The sequence below is a fragment of the Ovis canadensis genome, chromosome 12 (genome assembly GCF_042477335.2).
Source record: "Ovis canadensis isolate MfBH-ARS-UI-01 breed Bighorn chromosome 12, ARS-UI_OviCan_v2, whole genome shotgun sequence".
Taxonomy (NCBI): Eukaryota; Metazoa; Chordata; class Mammalia; order Artiodactyla; family Bovidae; genus Ovis; species Ovis canadensis.
The window spans coordinates 61,394,925-61,411,981 of NC_091256.1; the positions used below are offsets into that span (position 1 = coordinate 61,394,925).

At 49.8% G+C, this 17,057-nt stretch overlaps 1 protein-coding gene across 8 annotated transcripts in view; it reads left to right on the forward strand.

The window, feature by feature from the left end:
- Positions 1-3,024: 3,024 nt before the first annotated feature.
- Positions 3,025-17,057, forward strand: part of GNB1 (G protein subunit beta 1) — a 76,484-nt gene continuing 62,451 nt past the window's right edge. Inside the window, exon 1 of one of the 8 annotated variants that reach the window (XM_069545832.1) lies at positions 3,025-3,792. The gene's annotated coding sequence lies outside the window, so the exon portion shown is untranslated. Of the gene's footprint in view, positions 3,793-3,951; positions 4,104-17,057 lie in introns of those variants that run through there. The other 7 variants (XM_069545839.1, XM_069545831.1, XM_069545840.1 and 4 more) reach the window with 7 other exon arrangements.

A 17,057-nucleotide genomic window follows, 5' to 3' on the forward strand; every position in this document is an offset into this window, starting at 1 on the left:
TAGTGGAGCTGGGCTCTGAGCCAGGCACTGGGGCCCAGCTGGCCTGGCCCTTGCCGGATATGGCTGACCGGGTGTGGCAGTGGACTCGGGACCACAGGCTAGGCTCTAAGCCACTTATCAAGAGAGAGGGAGGGAGTGTCTCCAGGAAGTCAGGAGAAGCCTGGCCTCCTGGCTGGGCATGAGCTCTCCAAGGGGGGCCCCGGTTTATGCCCCACTGAGAAGGGCTGGGTGGGGGCCCCAAAATGCAAGAGGCCAGTGCAGCAGGAATGGAGGGTGGGCGTGGAGGGCAGGTTCCCCAGAGCATCCTGTAGACCCCTAGGGTCTCAGGGACACTGAGAGCTGATCAAGGCCCAGGGCATGTATCTTCAGGGCCACAGGGCCCTGCTGCCTGGGGGCTCTGAGGCCTGTGTGCTTCAGATGGAGACGAGACCGGGCAGGGAATTTGGGAATGAGGGCCCTGTGGCCCCATCCCCTCCCTGCTGCCTTCCCCTCAACTTTGCCCCTCACACCTGGTCCATAAGCACATAAACAGGGCTCTAGGCCCTGGCCAAAGGGCAAGTTCCAGGGAAGGCCCTGCCACACCCTGCAGACCTACAGATTATCCAGGGGCAAGAGGGCTGCACCCCGAAACTTCAGACAGCTGGGGCAATCACTGGCCTGGTGTCCCGATGCGTGGCTTTGCCCTGTGGCCTTGCCCTGTGGCCTTGATGTCCCTGAGGAAGGGCCTGATCAGGCTGATGGTGGCCTGCCACACGGGAGCCCTGTGTCTGCCCTCAGATGGGCATGCAGGGACCCAGGCTGACAGGATGGGGGTTTTCCTGCCATACCCACAGCAGCACAGAGTGGGCTCCGTAGAGACCACTCACCTCGCTGCCCAGTTCCGTCTGCTCTGTCTCCCCCCCTCCCATCCTTCTCGCTCTCCCTCTCCTGAGGCCACCACCCCTTTCTCCTCCGCCTCTCCCTTCCCTGCCCCTCCTCTCTACTTTTCAGTCCCTGGACTTAGGTGAGCATAGAGGTTGGGACAGCATGAGCCCCACTGGACTCTCTGGGATGTCCCTCTCTTATCCCAAGTCTGGGGCCTTGGGACCCACCTGCAAAGGCATGCGGGATCTTAGTTCACTAACCAGGGATCAGACTAGGCTCTTAGCAGTGAAAGCTCAGAGTCCCAATCACTGGGCCACCTGATAATTCTATTTACTTTTTATTTTTAATATTTATCTAGTTATTGCAGCATGCCAGATCTTCAGCTGAAGCATGTAAACTCCCAGTTCCAGCATGTGGGATCTAGTTCCCTGACCAGGGATTGAACCTGTGCCCCTGCATTTGGAGTGTGGAGTCCTAGCTACTGGACCAACAGGAAATAACTTTTTTTTTTCCTCTCCTCCTCTTGAGCAGTGGGCAGTGCTTCTGTCTCCTCTCCCCAGCCCTTGTTCTGGACACAGTGACCACTCCATTCTGATTCTCCCCGCTCCCCCACTCCCCACCCCATCCTCACTCTGAGTCGTGTCACCCTCGCCTGGAATACAGCATGTTGCCCACACGCCTTCCCCCACTCATCAACACCTCTGGAGGTCCCTCTGTGTGCCCCCCGCCCTGGTACACAGGTGGAGCAGTAGGCAAGGGAGTCCAGCCCTGTTTTCAGCAGGTGAGCAGGGCAAGAAGCAAGCAGCCTGGGCATGAACCACATGAGGTCACGGGAGCCAGAGTAGCACTGGGGGGCCAGGGCGGGCTGGGAGAAGCTGCTCTGCTTAGGGGACTTCAGGTTATGGGGGAGCCCCTCACAGGCAGGTAGAGCCACAAGGACCAAAGGCCAGAGGATGGAATGTGGAGACTGAGTGCTTAAGGAGCAGAGAGGAGCCAGATGCTGGGCAGTGAGGAGGATGGAACAGAAGGGCAATAGGAGCTGCCAGTGGTTTGAAGCAGAGAAGCAATCCTGCTGATGTTCAGTTCTGGTTCAGCTGAGCAGGGTGCACATCTCTGCTTTGGTCAGCACCCAGACGAGGGGGTGGTGAGCATGGAAAATTTGTTACCCGGTGAGGGGGTGGTCTGTGTGTGTACATATACATGTATGCTTCTACATGCACATGTTCCTTAGTCCGCTGTTGGGGACCAGAAGCAATGGCACTCCAGGAGCAGCAAGCACAGCCCATGCTTGAATGTAGGCTTCTAAATACCTGCTCCACCAGAAGGAAACAGGGCCCCTTGGAGAACAGGTTAGGTCAAGGCTGGGGCAGGGAGGACCTGAGACAAGCCTGGAGCTTCTTGTGCCAGAAATTGAGGAAGGGCTCCAAGGAAAGTGGAGACATGTCTGTGTGCTTGTAGGATGAATCAGTGTGTGTGTGTGTGGAGAGGGGGAGACGAAAAGGGGCACAGCCCCAGAGTGGGTGGGAAGGCATGGGCTCCAAGCTGGGGTCCAGGGCCACCACAGACAGACAGGCTCACACACAAAAGGAAACCATCTGCTGCAGCTGTGAAAGAGGCTGGGGAGGGAGGGTCTACAGGGCACCTTGAGGTTTATAGGGCCAACTGCATTGCTTGGGTGTTCTTCTGCTGTGCAGGCCAGGGGGAGGAGAGGGCAGCACAGGGAGGGCTACAGGCAGGGAGCTGATGTGGTTGCAAGGAGGTGATTAGGGTGGGGACCTCAGGCTCTTGCAGTGAAGGACGTTGTTGGAATTGGGGAGGCAGAGGTCAGATGGAAAGGTGGAAGCTGGTGGGATAAGAGCCCCAATCATAAACATCCAGGAGGGGTCTGAGGACACCAGAGACTGCTGGCTGCTCACAGCTGACCTCCTTCCCCGTCCCCCACTAGGGGGTCTTTGATTCTCAGCTCCCTGGCAAACTCGGCCGCCCGCATTTGCAGGGGCAGACTGTCTGTCCCTACTGTCAGTCATTCTCGTTCTCGTGGTCACACCTCCATGCTCAGGTGGCCATTCCAGACAGAACCTTGACTACCGAAGCCACACTACCTGCACCTGCCCAGCTCACTGGAGCCCCACGGGCACCTCTGAGGACAGCCCTGACCCTGGGCTGCAGGAGGTCCACTCCGCAGGCAGGCTGAAGCCAGACGTCTCTGAGGCCGACACAGCGTGGGTGTGGGTCAGCATGCGCTGGGAGTATGTATGCTCGTGTGTATGCGGGGTGCACAATGCAGATGTGGAGCGCCCGGGGCTTTACGTGCGCGTGTACGGGGAAAGGAGTTCAGATGCTGAGCGCCGGATGCGGTGGCAGGCTCCCGTCCTGCGTCCTTTATCTAAGTCCACCTGGCTGGGAGCCTAGCGAGTCGGCAGCAGGCAGACCACCCTACGCAGTGCCCCGCGCTCCGGCCCCTGGGGAGCGGAGCCTGGCAGGGGGAGAGGCGGTTCTGACTTGGAGGCTACCAGGGAGGGTCCGCGAGGATACAGCGCTACCCCTTTAAGCGGCTCGCGCACGAGCGCGGGGGGCTGGCGCAGGGACGGAGCGCGCGCGCGCGCGCCGGGGACTCAGCCGAGCGGGGCGTGCGCGCGCGGCGTGCGCGGTGACGCGACCGTGGGGTTTCCCGAGGCTGCGGGCAGGGGCCGCCGCGCCCATCCCGATGGCTGGAGGCGTCTGAGGGGCGGACGGAGGCGGCGGCGGCGGCGGGAGCGGGAGCGGGAGCGGGCGCAGGAGTGGAGCAGCCGCCGCGGGACCGACCGGACCGAGCTTCGCCGGCGCACCTGCCCGCAGCGCCCGCGGAGCGGCCGGAGCGCGACCACCTCCCGGAGCGGCGGCTGAGGCGGCGGGGAGCGGGCGCGGCAGGCGGGACGCGGCGTCGAGGTGAGCGCCACGGCCCCAGCCCCAAAAGCGACCCCCGTCCCAGACCCCCCTAGCCCTGATCGTCTCCCCAACCACCAGCCCTCCCCATCGCCCCCCGGTCGCCCGCCCGCCAGGGCCGCCCCGCCCCCACCCTCCCCGCCCCCACCCGGCTGCCTGGCCGAGTCTTCCTGCCCCGCCCGGGTGGGGTCCTCGGGGCGGGGGCGGCGGGGACCCCGCGGACTTCGGCGGGGCCTGGGGCTGAGGTCCTGGGCTCCGGGCTGGGAGTTGGGGCGCCGGCGTCTGGAGTCCAGGTCCGGGTGTCTGGAGTCCAGGTCCGGGCCTCTGGTCTGGGGTCCTGGGTGCAGGCTTGCGGTCCGGGTCCTGAGGTCCGCGGTGGGGGCGGGGCCGGAGACTCAGTGGTTTGGGGGTCTGGGGCCGGCGCCCCTCGGCCGGCGCCTGGGAGGTGGCCCGGAGGAGGGGCGCCGAATGGTCCGAGAACAAAGGCGGCGGCAGGCCTGTCCCGCGCTGGGCGGTGGGCGCCATCCTTGGTTACGGGAGGACGGGCTGCGAGAAAAGCGGCCTTTCGGAGGCTGGAGGAGAGAGGCCGGCGTCGCCGCGGCGGAGAAATGAGGAAGCGGCGCCTAGGGCGCGCGGGGCGGACAAAGCGCCCAGCGAACGCGAGCCCCGGTCCCACAGTCGCCGCCCGGCCCGAGCGGGGCCGCCCGAAGCCCCGGTGCCGGCGTGCAGCCTGCGGGCGGCGGCCGGGCCCCCGCGCCCCGCGCCGAATGAATGGCCCTCGGCGGCCCGGCAAGATGGCGCGTCCGCCGCGCGGCCTTTGTCAGCCGCCGCCCGCGCCGCGGGGCTCCGGGGGCGCCGCCCGGGGGCGCCGCCCGGGGTCCCCCTCGGCCCCAGAGGGGTGGGGAGCGCTGAAGATTCCACCAGGGGGTCGCTGAGCCATCGGACTTTGAAAACCCTGTTTTTTGCCTTGCGAATTGCTATTTGACTCCAGTGGTGTCCACCCGTTTCTAGTGTCCTTTAAATTACCGAGTTAGCATACCTGAGTAGCGGGAGCTTTCTGTGCTTAGTGTCTTTTTCATGGACCCTTTTGAGTTAGGATTGGGAGACTCACGGCCTGAAGGAAACAGGAATGTGTTTATTTGGGGAAACGGGTGTTTATTTGGGCAAAGGAAGTTGGTGGACATTTACAGTTAAAGAGTACATTACTGAGTTTATGCATACACGATGTATATATTTTCATCTGTAGTTTTGGTTTAGGTTAGAAGCCTTTTCCTTGTTTTTTTGTACTTCCATGTTGCTACGTGTTTAACACAGTGATCTCAAGTAATATTTAATGATTAAGCGGTTGCCTACGAGATTATTAGGAAAAATATATAGCTGTTTTTCATGATAAGCAAATAAATGGAAGTATTAGCTTTATGAGAAGTTCCTTCAACCCCAGACCCTAGATAAGGTCTGAAGACCATTGTTAGCCGTTAAGATTTCTACCTGAGTTCTCGTTTTCTAATTTGAGGCTGTAGTCTTTTTTGGTTTGGAGCAGGGTTCTTGTTTCAAAGGAAGGTTTCAGTTTGAGTCCTGTTAAGATAGATAGGGTCTGTTCTGGATTTCTTCCGGAAGGTACACATTGCAAAAAGAAAGCGAACAGTCAGTTCCTTTTTTGCTTCCTTACAAATACGGGTGTGTGGCTGGGGACAGGGCTGCTTGCCACCAACATGGAAACAGGTCTGAGAACCTCCAGACTGCAGAACAGGGCGGGAGCTTTTGGCCGGATTGAACTTTCTGACAGAGCTGTCAGAAATGGAGTGCAACTGGAAGGGCCAGAGGCTGCCCTGGCAGGATCCTGTTGGGGAAGATTTCCAGCTGCTCTGAGGCTGTCCAGGGGACTGCAGGGCCTTTCTCCTCCAGGGACTCACTCCCTCTGTCACACCAAGCCTCTGGTTTCACAGGCATTGTGATTGCTACAAGTTTTTCTTGAGAAGGTGTGTGTTGAGGAAAGTAGAGTTTTATGGTTGTGCCTGCGGCTCATTCCCAATTCTCCTGCTTGAGGGTGCGTGTTAGGCCTGCCTCTCTTCTGCAGAAATGGAGCAAGAGTATGGTAATAGAGAATATCGTTCAACTCTGGTTCAGTTTTGCTTCAGAAGTGACACTTTATTAAATGAAAACACCCGCCAGGTAGGAACCATTCTGCTTGTATGTTACCTGAGTTTACGACAGAGCTATATTTATATTATCTGGCAAGTACTAAGAGGAATGTCCTCTTTAGTGAGATCTTAATAAGGATTTCTCTTTGATGTCTTGAGTTACTTCTGTTTTGGGAGGAGTTCAAGTAAATTTCCTCAGAGTTCATTTTAATCTCAGAAGAGATTTGAAAGATTGTCAGGACTTTTTCATGCTTAGCGACTTTGATTTCAAAGCTTGGATCACCTAGGTCTTATATTGATCACATGAGAAGTGCACTGATTCTATGAGGAGTTCATTTATTTCTCAAAGTTTTGTTCTGTTACGTTTTATTTTGCTAAAATGTTGTCTTTTATCCTTTAGCTTGATTGGAAAAGTTGTATTTCTAAAAATACCTTTGAGAGGGGTCTTTATGTAGACTTGCCTACCATCAGTTGTCTTTTTAGCGAGCACCTTAATGAATAATGTTGACATGCAGCATCGGCATTTATTGTAGTGTCTTCATTAGATTGCTTTTTTCTGTGCCCAGAAGATTTGGCTCATGTTGGTTTCTAAATGGGATTAAGTTCTTACTGTCTACAGACTTTGGCTTTTAGCATTAGTGGATTGGTAATAGATATTCTCAATTTTATTATCTGGGCTTGACCATATGGCATGCCATATTATTTTAAAAGCCTTATTTAGCATGAGTCTAATAAAGCATTGAACAGACAAATTTTAGAATTTTTTAGGCTTCCCTGGTGGGTCAGTCAGTAGAGTCTGCCTGCCGTGTGGGAGACCTGGGTCTCCATGCTTCCCTGGGTCAGGAAGATCTCCTGGAGAAGGAGATGGCAACCCACCCGAATATTCTTGCCTGGAGAATTCCATGGATAGAGGAGCCTGGTGGACTACAGTTCATGGGGTCGCAAAGAGTCAGACTCTGAATTTTTTAATATTGGTGTGAATTCTGATCTCAGGTAAGAGTGGTTTGAGAATTTATGAAGCAGGCAGTTCAGTTGAGTGAGTGGTGTAGTAAACATAGAATGAGGGGGTAAAAAGAAATTGAAATTGAAACTGATATCAGAGAAGTAATTTACAAAACTGATTGTGCAACATTACTGGGAAGAAGACACGGTCCAAATAGGTCCAAATACACATGGAGAGAGTGGCTGTGTATTGAGTAATGCAACAGCACATTGACTCTTCAGGAAGAGAATGGAGTCCCACTTCTTTTTAGAGCTGCGGGTTTTGTTCCAGACTTAAACTCTCATTTAAGAAATACAGGCAATTCTGTAGACACTTGAATTGGTCAGTGGATTAGAGGAATGCTAATAGCATTTAAAACCTTTTAGCCCCCTTGTTCTTTTGGCAGTGTCTGTCGTTAGGTGCCGCAGTTATCGATGGAAATTACTGCTCACTACCAATGATAGAAAGCTTCCTGTTTCATAGAGCAATGTTGCTTTCTTTTCTTTCTTTTAGAAACTTGAGGATTCCCTTATTTGAATAAATAAAATTTCTGGGGAAAAAACTATTTCTAAAAACTCACTGATTAAAAAGACCAAGTTAAGATTTTTTTTTTTTTTGACCAAGTTAAGATTATCTAAAATAATAATTCAAAGAGATTATCCAGTTGAATCCATATTGCCATTGATAAAAGTTTACAATTGAATAATCAGTTGGCCGAGGGATACCCCTTTGTTTTTTGGCCACCTTGTGGCTTGCAGGATCTTAGTTCCCTGACTAGGGATTGAACCCGGGCCCAGGAGTCCCATCCACTGAACTGCCGGGAATTCCTGCTCCAAGCTTAATACTGTATTTTATCAAGGGGGCAAAGCTGTTCTTTAACCTCTCTGGACTAGAATACTAAGGGATTTGGTCGAATATATTCTTGTTTACTTGTGGGTTGTTACGTCTGTGCTTGTCTGTTTGTCTTCTGACTCAGTCCTGTGGCAACTGTAAAATATATTCCCGATGCAGATTACAGATTCTCTTGACTACCTGTCCAAGTGTTGGTAAAGCTTTAAAAAAATCTGGGGCCTTCCCTGGTGGTCCACTGGGTAAAACTCCATGCTCCCAATGCAGGGCCATCTGTGGTCAGGGAACTAGATTCCATTTGCCACAATTAGCAGTTCACATACTGCAAGTAAAGATCCTCTCTGCCGCAACTAACACCTGGCACAGCCAAATAAATATTTTTAAAAATTCGGAACACTTCTAACTAGACATGAGAGTATTAAAGTTTCTACGATAGGTTTCCAAAAAAAATTGTTATAGGAACTTTAAGATACCTGAATTTCAGGGACAGAAGGAAATACACTCATTTCTCAAAGGACTGAGACTGTCTGAGTTAGAACTCAGCTCTGTAACTTGCTGGTTTGGATTTGATTTTGACTTGCATGTACCTGTGTCCTTGTGTGTGAAGCAGGCACACAAGCCCTCCTTTCTAGGGTGGTTGTAAGGAGTGCAGTGCAGCACTTGGAGCACTGCTTGACTGGCAGTTCTCTGTGCTGGGAGCACCATTTCAGTTGTTGTTGACCTTGCTTTGTAACAGTTTTTTTTTTTTTTTTTTGGCCACGGGCATGGCTCAGCAGGTGGAATATTAATTTCCTGACCCCCGCCTCTTGGAATCTTAACCATGGGACTGCCAGGGAATTCCCGTATTGACCATATTTCTTACTCTGTGTATTATGCCCCTGCAGCTTGTTTATTACATAACCTCTTTGTACCTCTTAATCCCCTTCACTTATTTTGCCCCTTGCCTCTTTCTGGCCACCACTGGTTCTCTGTGCATCATATGAATAGCTTTGTGTGGTTTCGTTTTGTTCAAAAGGCTTTCTTTTACCTTTAAAGGGTAATTTTGATCATATAATTTATTTTGAAATTAGTAAAACGATTATTTTTAAAGCTCTCACTCCCCCCCTCCGTTTATGATGCCAAATTATTTGGCATCCCTTAATTTGTCAACTAGTGGCAATGAAATATTTTTCTGTGTTCTCAAAAGTACCATAACTTGAAATTTGTGTTTTATTCAGCACCTTCACTGCTCCTTACTGAGTGTAAATTGTAGAATGGGCGTGGCCCAGGGCTTTATGTTACAAAGTGAAAAACAGAGATGGATCACAGGAGCCCCTAACTTACTTAAGAGTTTAGCGATGGCTTTCTAGGGAGAATGTTTGTTTTGGGGGAAGTCTTATATTTCTTGATTTATTACATATATTCAGCCCTGTGTTATATATTTGCTCAGTTTTATCAAATAGTCTTACCAAAGCATTCTCCTGGTAGTCTTCCCCCAAATGGATTCAGAAACACTAGATGGTTGTGCGCTTCATGACTGTGCAGACTTGAAGCTCACTGTGTCTCTTGCACTAGAGTCAGCGTGAGCATAACGTGCTGTCCAGGCCCCGCATCTCTGGTTTCAGTGCTAGGGCTTCTGAACACCTACGTGCAAGGGACTGCAGAGTGGGAGTGGGGAGCACCCCATGTGACCTGCAGGAGGCTTCCCCAAGGGCTTGTTTCTTCTTGTCCTCTTCTTTCTTGTTTGAGTTCGTAGTCAGCCAGAGCAGCCTTGATGACCTCTCTAGCCAGTGTGGAGTAGTGCAGTTTCACAGGCAGAAGGCAGAGTTCCTTGGCAGTATCTGTGTTCTTCATGGTCGAGGCTTCCTCCACCATCTTCCCCTTAACTCATTCAGGGGCTGACCAGCTGCTGGGAGTGGCAGAACCACAGCCAAATATTTTAAACCTGGTGTTCACTATCTTTCTCTTTTCACCCGCTTTAATCTGTATTTTCATTTCATCACTACATGCTGGAGCCCCACCCATCCGGTTCCAACATTTTTAGATGTCTTGCCAGGGGACCCCAGGTTTCAGGGATTTTCATAAGAATCAACTGCAGTCCCGTGTGAATGCCAAGCCATAGCTGACAGCTCCCAGGGGGCAGGCAGGTAGGCGAGGGGCTGGAGCAGCAGCAGGGCTGCCACCATCTTGCAGGTTTGCTGGAAAATGTTGAGACTGGATGGATTCTTCAGTTGGAGCCTGCCTGGTGCGTGAAGGGGAAGGAAAGAGTGTTCTAGGGTGAGGAGATGGACCGTGTTTTTCATGCACCCAGTTGGCCTCCTTCACTCACTGCCTCCAGCACCTAGAACCATGTAGTGCAAGATGTTGTTTAATCACTAAGTCATGTCTGGCTCTTTGGACCCCAAGAGCCTGCCCGGCTCTACTGTCCATGGGATTTTCGAGGCAAGAATACTGGAGTAGGTTGTCATTTCCTTCTCTAGGGGATCTTTCCAACACAGGGATCGAACCCACATCTGTTGCATCTCCTACACTGGCAGACATGTTCTTTACCACTGCGTCACCTGGGAAGCCCTGTATTGCAAGATACGAAGTGGAGTGAAAGTTGCTCAGTCATGTCCAACTCTTTGCGACCCCATGGGCTGTACAGTCCGTGGAATTCTCCAGGCCAGAGTACTGGAGTGGGTAGCCTTTTCCTTCTCCAGGGGATCTTCCCAACCCAGGGATCGAACCCTGGTCTCCTGTATTGCAGGCAGATTCTTTACCAGCTGAGCCACAAGGGAAGCCTGTATTGCAGGATAGGTGCTCAGTAAAATTATGGAATGAAAAAACATGATTCATCCAGGGACATAAGTTCCACAGGGCTGGAGAGTGGTGAGAAATGGACACCTAAGAGGTCAAAGCCTTGGTAAAAAATTTGCACCTTTACCTTGAGGGCTCTATGAAGCTTTCAAAGGGTTTTAAGACGATTTACCTGATCAGGAATGAGTCACTTGGTACTTGAACTTGGAGCATGCTCAGAGGAAGGAGGAAGACAGGTCAGATTTCAGATGGGATACTATAGAAAGGAAGAGGGTCTGGGTCAGGGTTGAAAAGCTGGTAGCTGGTGACTGAGATGCCTTGATGACTTAGTGGAAGGTCAGAAGGGAAGAGTGAGTACAGGTTTCTGTCCTGGATATCTGGGTGGCCATCTTGCATTTACTGAAATGAGCAGTGGTTTGCTGAGAAGATACACTGAACTTTGCACCTAGGTTTTGAGGACCCCAGGAGACTTTCCCATATTCTGCATCAGAACACACCAGCTCTTATTCTTTCTACTCCTCTTTGCAAAGCTCTTGTGGAGGTTTGTTGGTACCCTCCACTCCCTTCATTAAGGTGTTTGTACCCGTATCCCCTCCTTAGAGGCCATTCTTCACTCCCATTAATCTCTGTCTTCCCTTGCTCTGTCCCCCTAATCTGTTGATCTGCCCACTAGTTCTAAGCTCCATGAAGACAGGCACTTTGGGTGCCTGTCAACTGCAGTATTACCATTCTCTGAAACCCTGAAGTGTTTGTTGAACTATTGACTTTTGTTACTTGTGAATGTGGAGCCCTGGAGGAGTGGTCTGAATGAATTGTTAGTATTTAGATGGTGGTTGAAGTCTTGGGTGTCACCATTACTTAGAGTGAGGGGTCTGAGGAGTACCATCTGTGGACTCGGACTCATTAGGTCCAAGATAGTGTCATGATCTGAGCTTCCCTAGTGGCTCAGACAGTAAAGAATCTGCCTGCAGTGTGGGAGACCCAGGTTCAATCCCTGAGTCAGAAAGATACCCTGGAGAAGGAAATGGCAACCCACTCCAGTATTCTTGCCTGGAGAATCCCATGGACAGAAGAGCCTGGAGGGCTATAGTCCATGGGGTCACGAAGAGTTGAACAGGACTGAGCAACTAACACTTTCACTGTCAGGATCATACTAAGATGTCATTTGACTTTCACTGTGTTGACATTCCCACTGATGGTACAAAAGCAGTGGTGGTTGACACTGCTGGTTCTGCAGCACAAATCAGGGCTGTGGTACCAAGCCATTTACAGTGGTTTTTGTTGTTGTTCAGTTGCTCAGTTTTGTTCAACTCTTTGCGACCCCGTGGACTGCAGCGTGCCAGGCTTCCCTGGCCATCACCATCTTCCTGAGTTTGCTCAAAGTCATGTCCACTGAGTCAATGATGCCATCCAACCATCTGATCCTCTGTCGTTCTCTTTCCTGCCTTCAATCTTTCCCAGCATCAGGGTCTTTTCCAATGAGTCGGCTCTTCAGATCTGGTGGCCAAAATATTGAAGCTTCAGCTTTAGCATCAGTCCTTCCAGTGAATATTCAGGACTGATTTCCTTTAGGATGGACTGGTTTGATCTCCTTGCTATCCAAGGAACTCTCAAGAGTCTTCTCTAGCACCACAGTTCAAAGGCATCAATTCTTCAGTGCTCAGCCTTTTTTATTGTCCAGCTCTCACATCCATACATGACTACTGGAAAAAATCATAGCTTTGGCTATACGGACCTTTGTAGGCAAAGTGATGGCTCTTCCTTTGAATATGCTGTCTAGGTTTGTCATTACTTTTCTTCCAAGGAGCAAGCATCCTTTAATTTCATGGCTGCAGTCACTGTCCACAGTGATTTTGGAGCCCAAGAAAATAGTCTGTCAGTTTCCATTTTTTCTCCATCTACTTGCCGTGAAGTGATGGGACTGGATGCCATGATCTTCATTTTTCTAATGTTGAGCTTTAAGCCAGCTTTTTCACTCTCCTCTTTCACTTTCACAGGAGGCTTTTTAGTTCCTCTTCGATTTATGCTGTAAGGGTGGTGTCATCTGCATATCTGAGGTTATTGATATTTCTCCCAGGTATGCTGAGATTCCAGCTTGTGCTTCCTCTAGCCCGACATTTCACATGATGTACTATGCATATAGGTTAAATAAGCAGGGTGACAATTCACAGTCTTGACCTACTCGTTCCCCAATTTTAAACCAGTCCATTGTTACATATGCTTCTTGACGTGCATATAGGTTTCATAGCAGGTAGGTAAGGTGGTCTGATACTCCCATCTCTTGAAGAATGTTCCAGACTTTATTGTGATCTACGGTCAAAGGCTTTAATGTAGTCAGTGAAGCATAAGTAGATGTTTTTCTGGAATTCTCTAGCTGTTTCTAGGATCCAGCGGATGTTGGCAATTTGACCTCTGGTTCCTCTGCCTTTTCTAAATATAGCTTGTACATCTGGAAGTTCTTGGTGGTTATTGTAGTCATAATATTCTTCACCGCTGTGAACTTGTCGTTAAAAAAAATCCAATTTAATGTCTTTGATGAAGCAATAAAAATCAATTTTATTAAACTGCAACCTGAGTACTCATCTTTTTACTGGTCTGTGTGACAAAATGGGAAGTCAGCATAAAGCACTAATTCTTATGTAGCATCTTAACGTATGAGAGTCTGGACAGCAGCTATGCCATTACTTGAGTTGAAAGAACAGCCGACAGAAAATGATGACTGTTTAGACAGGGGAATATGGCAGATATTTTCTTAAAAACGAATGAAGTGAACCGGATACTTCAAGGAAAATAACTGACATTATTGTTGGCAGTGATAAAATTTGAGCTTTCAGATGGAAATTTGAATTTTGGAAAACTTAATTCTGCTACCATGAGCTTGACAGCTTCCTGGTACTTTTCTTTCAAGATAGGTAGAGATGTTAAGGGAATGTTTCTTTTTTAGTGTTACATAATAAAATGTGTCAACGTTGGGAAGATCTACTTAACTCAGGGAGGTGATGTTTTCCAATGGGCCCGTGCTTGATGCTGGGAACTCAGGCATAGGTAAAAGATCCATTCAAAGCATCAGAGTGGAGTGAGGCCCCTGGTGTTTGATGTAACAGTGTAAACAGTTAACTGACAGGGTTTCAGGTTCCGCATCAGAACTTTAAGAAAGTTAGCACTTGTCAAGTTTTGATGTAGTATCAAAGACTGTTGACATTTATTTGAAAAGGCTGTTAAATCACTCCCTTTTTCTACTATGTATTTGTGTGAGAATATTCGTCACCTTCAACTGGACAAAGTTCGGCCCCAGATTGACCCGTTCCCTCCCCGCCCCATCCCCTCTGCTCCCCCCAGGCAGACACTTAACAGCTCTGCTGGTATGTACAATGTTATTACTCTACTCTCCAAGTTATTTTTCTGGTTATATTTTGTAAAAATATTGTTTATGGTAACAGTCAGTATGCTTATTGAACGTTTTTAGAAAGTCTCTGCTTTAGTTTCTAATATAGTAAATACCTGTAGATATAACCTATATAAACAAGAGCCCCTGGGGTCCTCAGTAATGAAGAACATACAGGGAGCCTGAGCCTCAGCCTCCGAGCAGCATGATGGGAGAGAGGAGTGCAGTGCTTACCCTCCAGGACCGCTTGAGGGCCTTGGCCAGGTGCCTACGGGAACCAGTGAGGCCCTTCTCTGGAGACAGGCACCCTGGCCTGATGTGTCCTTACAAGTGAAGGGTTGTGCCTTTTCCCGGGGAGAAGAACCACCTGGAGATTCTCTAAAGGTTGAAGACCAATGGGTGCAGCTTGGGTGTAGCAGGATGAGCAGAGGAAAAGCTGCTCAGAGGAGTGGAAAGAGTTGGAAGAACATCATAGCAGTGTCAGTTCTGTGAGCAGCTCCGAGAATGGGGGAGGGAAGTATCAGAGAACCAGGTTTGGCTGGGAATGAGAAGTCATCGAGGGTTCAGTGGTCAGGACTTCCCAGGGCCAGTGAGTGGCAGTGGGGTAGGGGGAGGCTCTAAAGGAAGGGGATTAATTTTACTATGTTTTCTTTTCTGACTGTGCTGTGTGGCATGTGGGATCTTTGTTCTCTGACCATGGACTGAACCTTTGCCTTCTGCAGTGGAAGCGCAGTCTTAACCACTGGACCACGAGGGAAGTATCTGTTTGATGGCACTGGTGAGCAGGAAAAGGAAAAGGTGCTGAAAAGAAATTAGGGCAGGGCTTCAGAGATGGCTGGGATTTCATTTTAAAAGGTGGTAGAGGGGCTTCTCTTGGAGAAGGCAATGGCACCCCACTCCAGTACTCTTGCCTGGAAAATCCCGTGGATGGAGGAGCCTGGTAGGCTGCAGTCCATGGGGTCGCTAAGAGTCGGACAGTACTGGGTGACTTCCCTTTCACTTCTCACTTTCACGCATTGGAGAAGGAAATGGCAACCCACTCCAGTGTTCTTGCCTGGAGGATCCCGGGGTCGGGGGAGCCTGGTGGGCTGCCGTCTCTGGGGTCACACAGAGTCGGACGCAACTGAAGCGACTCAGCAGCAGCAGCAGCAGCGGGACTTCTCTGGTGGTCCAGTGGCTAAGACTGCGGGGTCCCATAGCAGGGGCCCTCAGTACAATCTCTGGTCAGGGAATTAGATCCTGCATGCCACAACCAAGATCCAGTGCAGCCAAATAAATAAATATTGTTTTAAAAAAGAAAAGGATTGTGGAAACGTTTGAGGTCGAGTGCAGGAGGAGGTTAGGGGATGAGCCAGGCAGATATCTGGACAAAGGGAGAAGCCCTGAGACAGGACTGAGCTAGGAACTGAAATGAAGGCTTGGGAAATTGAAGTTACTCTCCATTGGCCGTAGATGTTCCTATATATAAAATGTGTTGGAAGAGGTGGTTGAAGATAACCCTGTTGAAATAAAGTACTTCAAACCATGGCCCTTCCGTCCTCCACCTGCAGTTCCCTTGGCAGTAGATGAACTTGCATTTTGCAGATGACCAGTGCTGTTAGCTCATGCTTGTTAGGCACCTCCTCTGTTAGCTAGATGCCATGCTAAGACCTTGATGATATTGCACTCTGATCCACTCATCAGTTTTGAGCCTGGTCCTGTGAGTAGACCCTTTTCACAGATGGCTAAACCTGTTGGGGAAATTAGGTAATTGGCCAGAGTCACAGCTAGGAATCTGCTGAACCCAACTAACTGAATGTCAGTTACTTGCCTCCAGAGCTCTTACCTGTTACACCATGGACCATCTAGCGTGCATGCCTCTCCAGTCTCCCACCTCTTAGGACTTCTGTGTCTGCCTCTGCCTCCTTCATAGATTTATTAAAGGGAAGGTTCTTCCACTTGAGGACGTGCTCACCTACACTTTTATCTTTAGTTTCTTCTTCAGAGGCTCTTTCTGTTCTACCTTCAAATGTGACTAATAAGTCTTATATAACTCAATCTCCCAGTTAATCTTGGTGTCTTGTCTTCAGCCACTATTCTCCTTTTTTCCCCTCTATTTAAAATTAAACTCCCTGGACAGGCAGTCTATCTCCACCACCTCAGTTCCTCCGTCCCTCCTGACCTCCTTCGAGGGCCTGTTCCTGTTCCCCCTAAGCCACCAGCATTGTTATTTTTATAAAAATGTCCTTTCAGCAAGTCCATTTTATTGTATCCAGTTTTTATCTTTAAATTTTGTATGTAATAATAAAAATGTTTAATTGTTTGTTATACAAAATTAGGATTATAAAAATGAGGGGAAAATCAATCATTGACCTATCTAGAAATAACCTTGTAATATTGTTGTATTTCCCTTTAGTCTTTTGTATTGCTCGTGCACATGTGTCCAGAGATACCTCCCCAGATTGGAGGTCACACTATATACTTAGATTTTTAAATTCTGCTGTTTTGTTAGCATATTACGTGTATTTCTGAAGGTCATCTTTGAGAACATGACTATTAACTGCACAGCTGTTGATGGTGTTGCTTCCTTCCTGGCTTCCCTGTGCTCATGAACTGGGCATCCTGGCTCTGCGGTCTGAGCTTCAAGGCCGTAAGCAGGTTACTTAGTTCATCTCCCGATTTGCCTGTCTCCAGGATGGTGGTGAGGATGAACTGAGGTGGTGCACATTGGAGCTCACCCTGGGCCCAGTGTGGTGCGAGCACTGGTGCGTCCGCTTCCTCTCCACCCCTGCCCGTGACCTCTGCCTCGTTTGCCTTCCTCTGCTCACGCACTTCTCCAAGCTGACCTCTGCTCTCTATTTCTGTCTTTGTGGATGCTGTCTCATGTAAGGTTTTCAGGGGTTCTTCTGTTTGGCTCTGAAATGTTAGTTTCCTGGGGCTACATTAACATTACCACAGACTGAGGGGCTAAGCCAGCAGAAATGTGTTCTCTCAGAGTTTAAAAGGCTGGAAGTCTGAAATCCAGGTGTTGGCAGGACACCTCCCTTGGATGCCTCTTTCTGGCTTTGGGTGGTTGTTGGCGATCCAGTTTCTGCCTCTTTCACATGGCCTTCTCTCTCAATCTCTCTCTGCTCTTGTAAGAACACCAGTCATT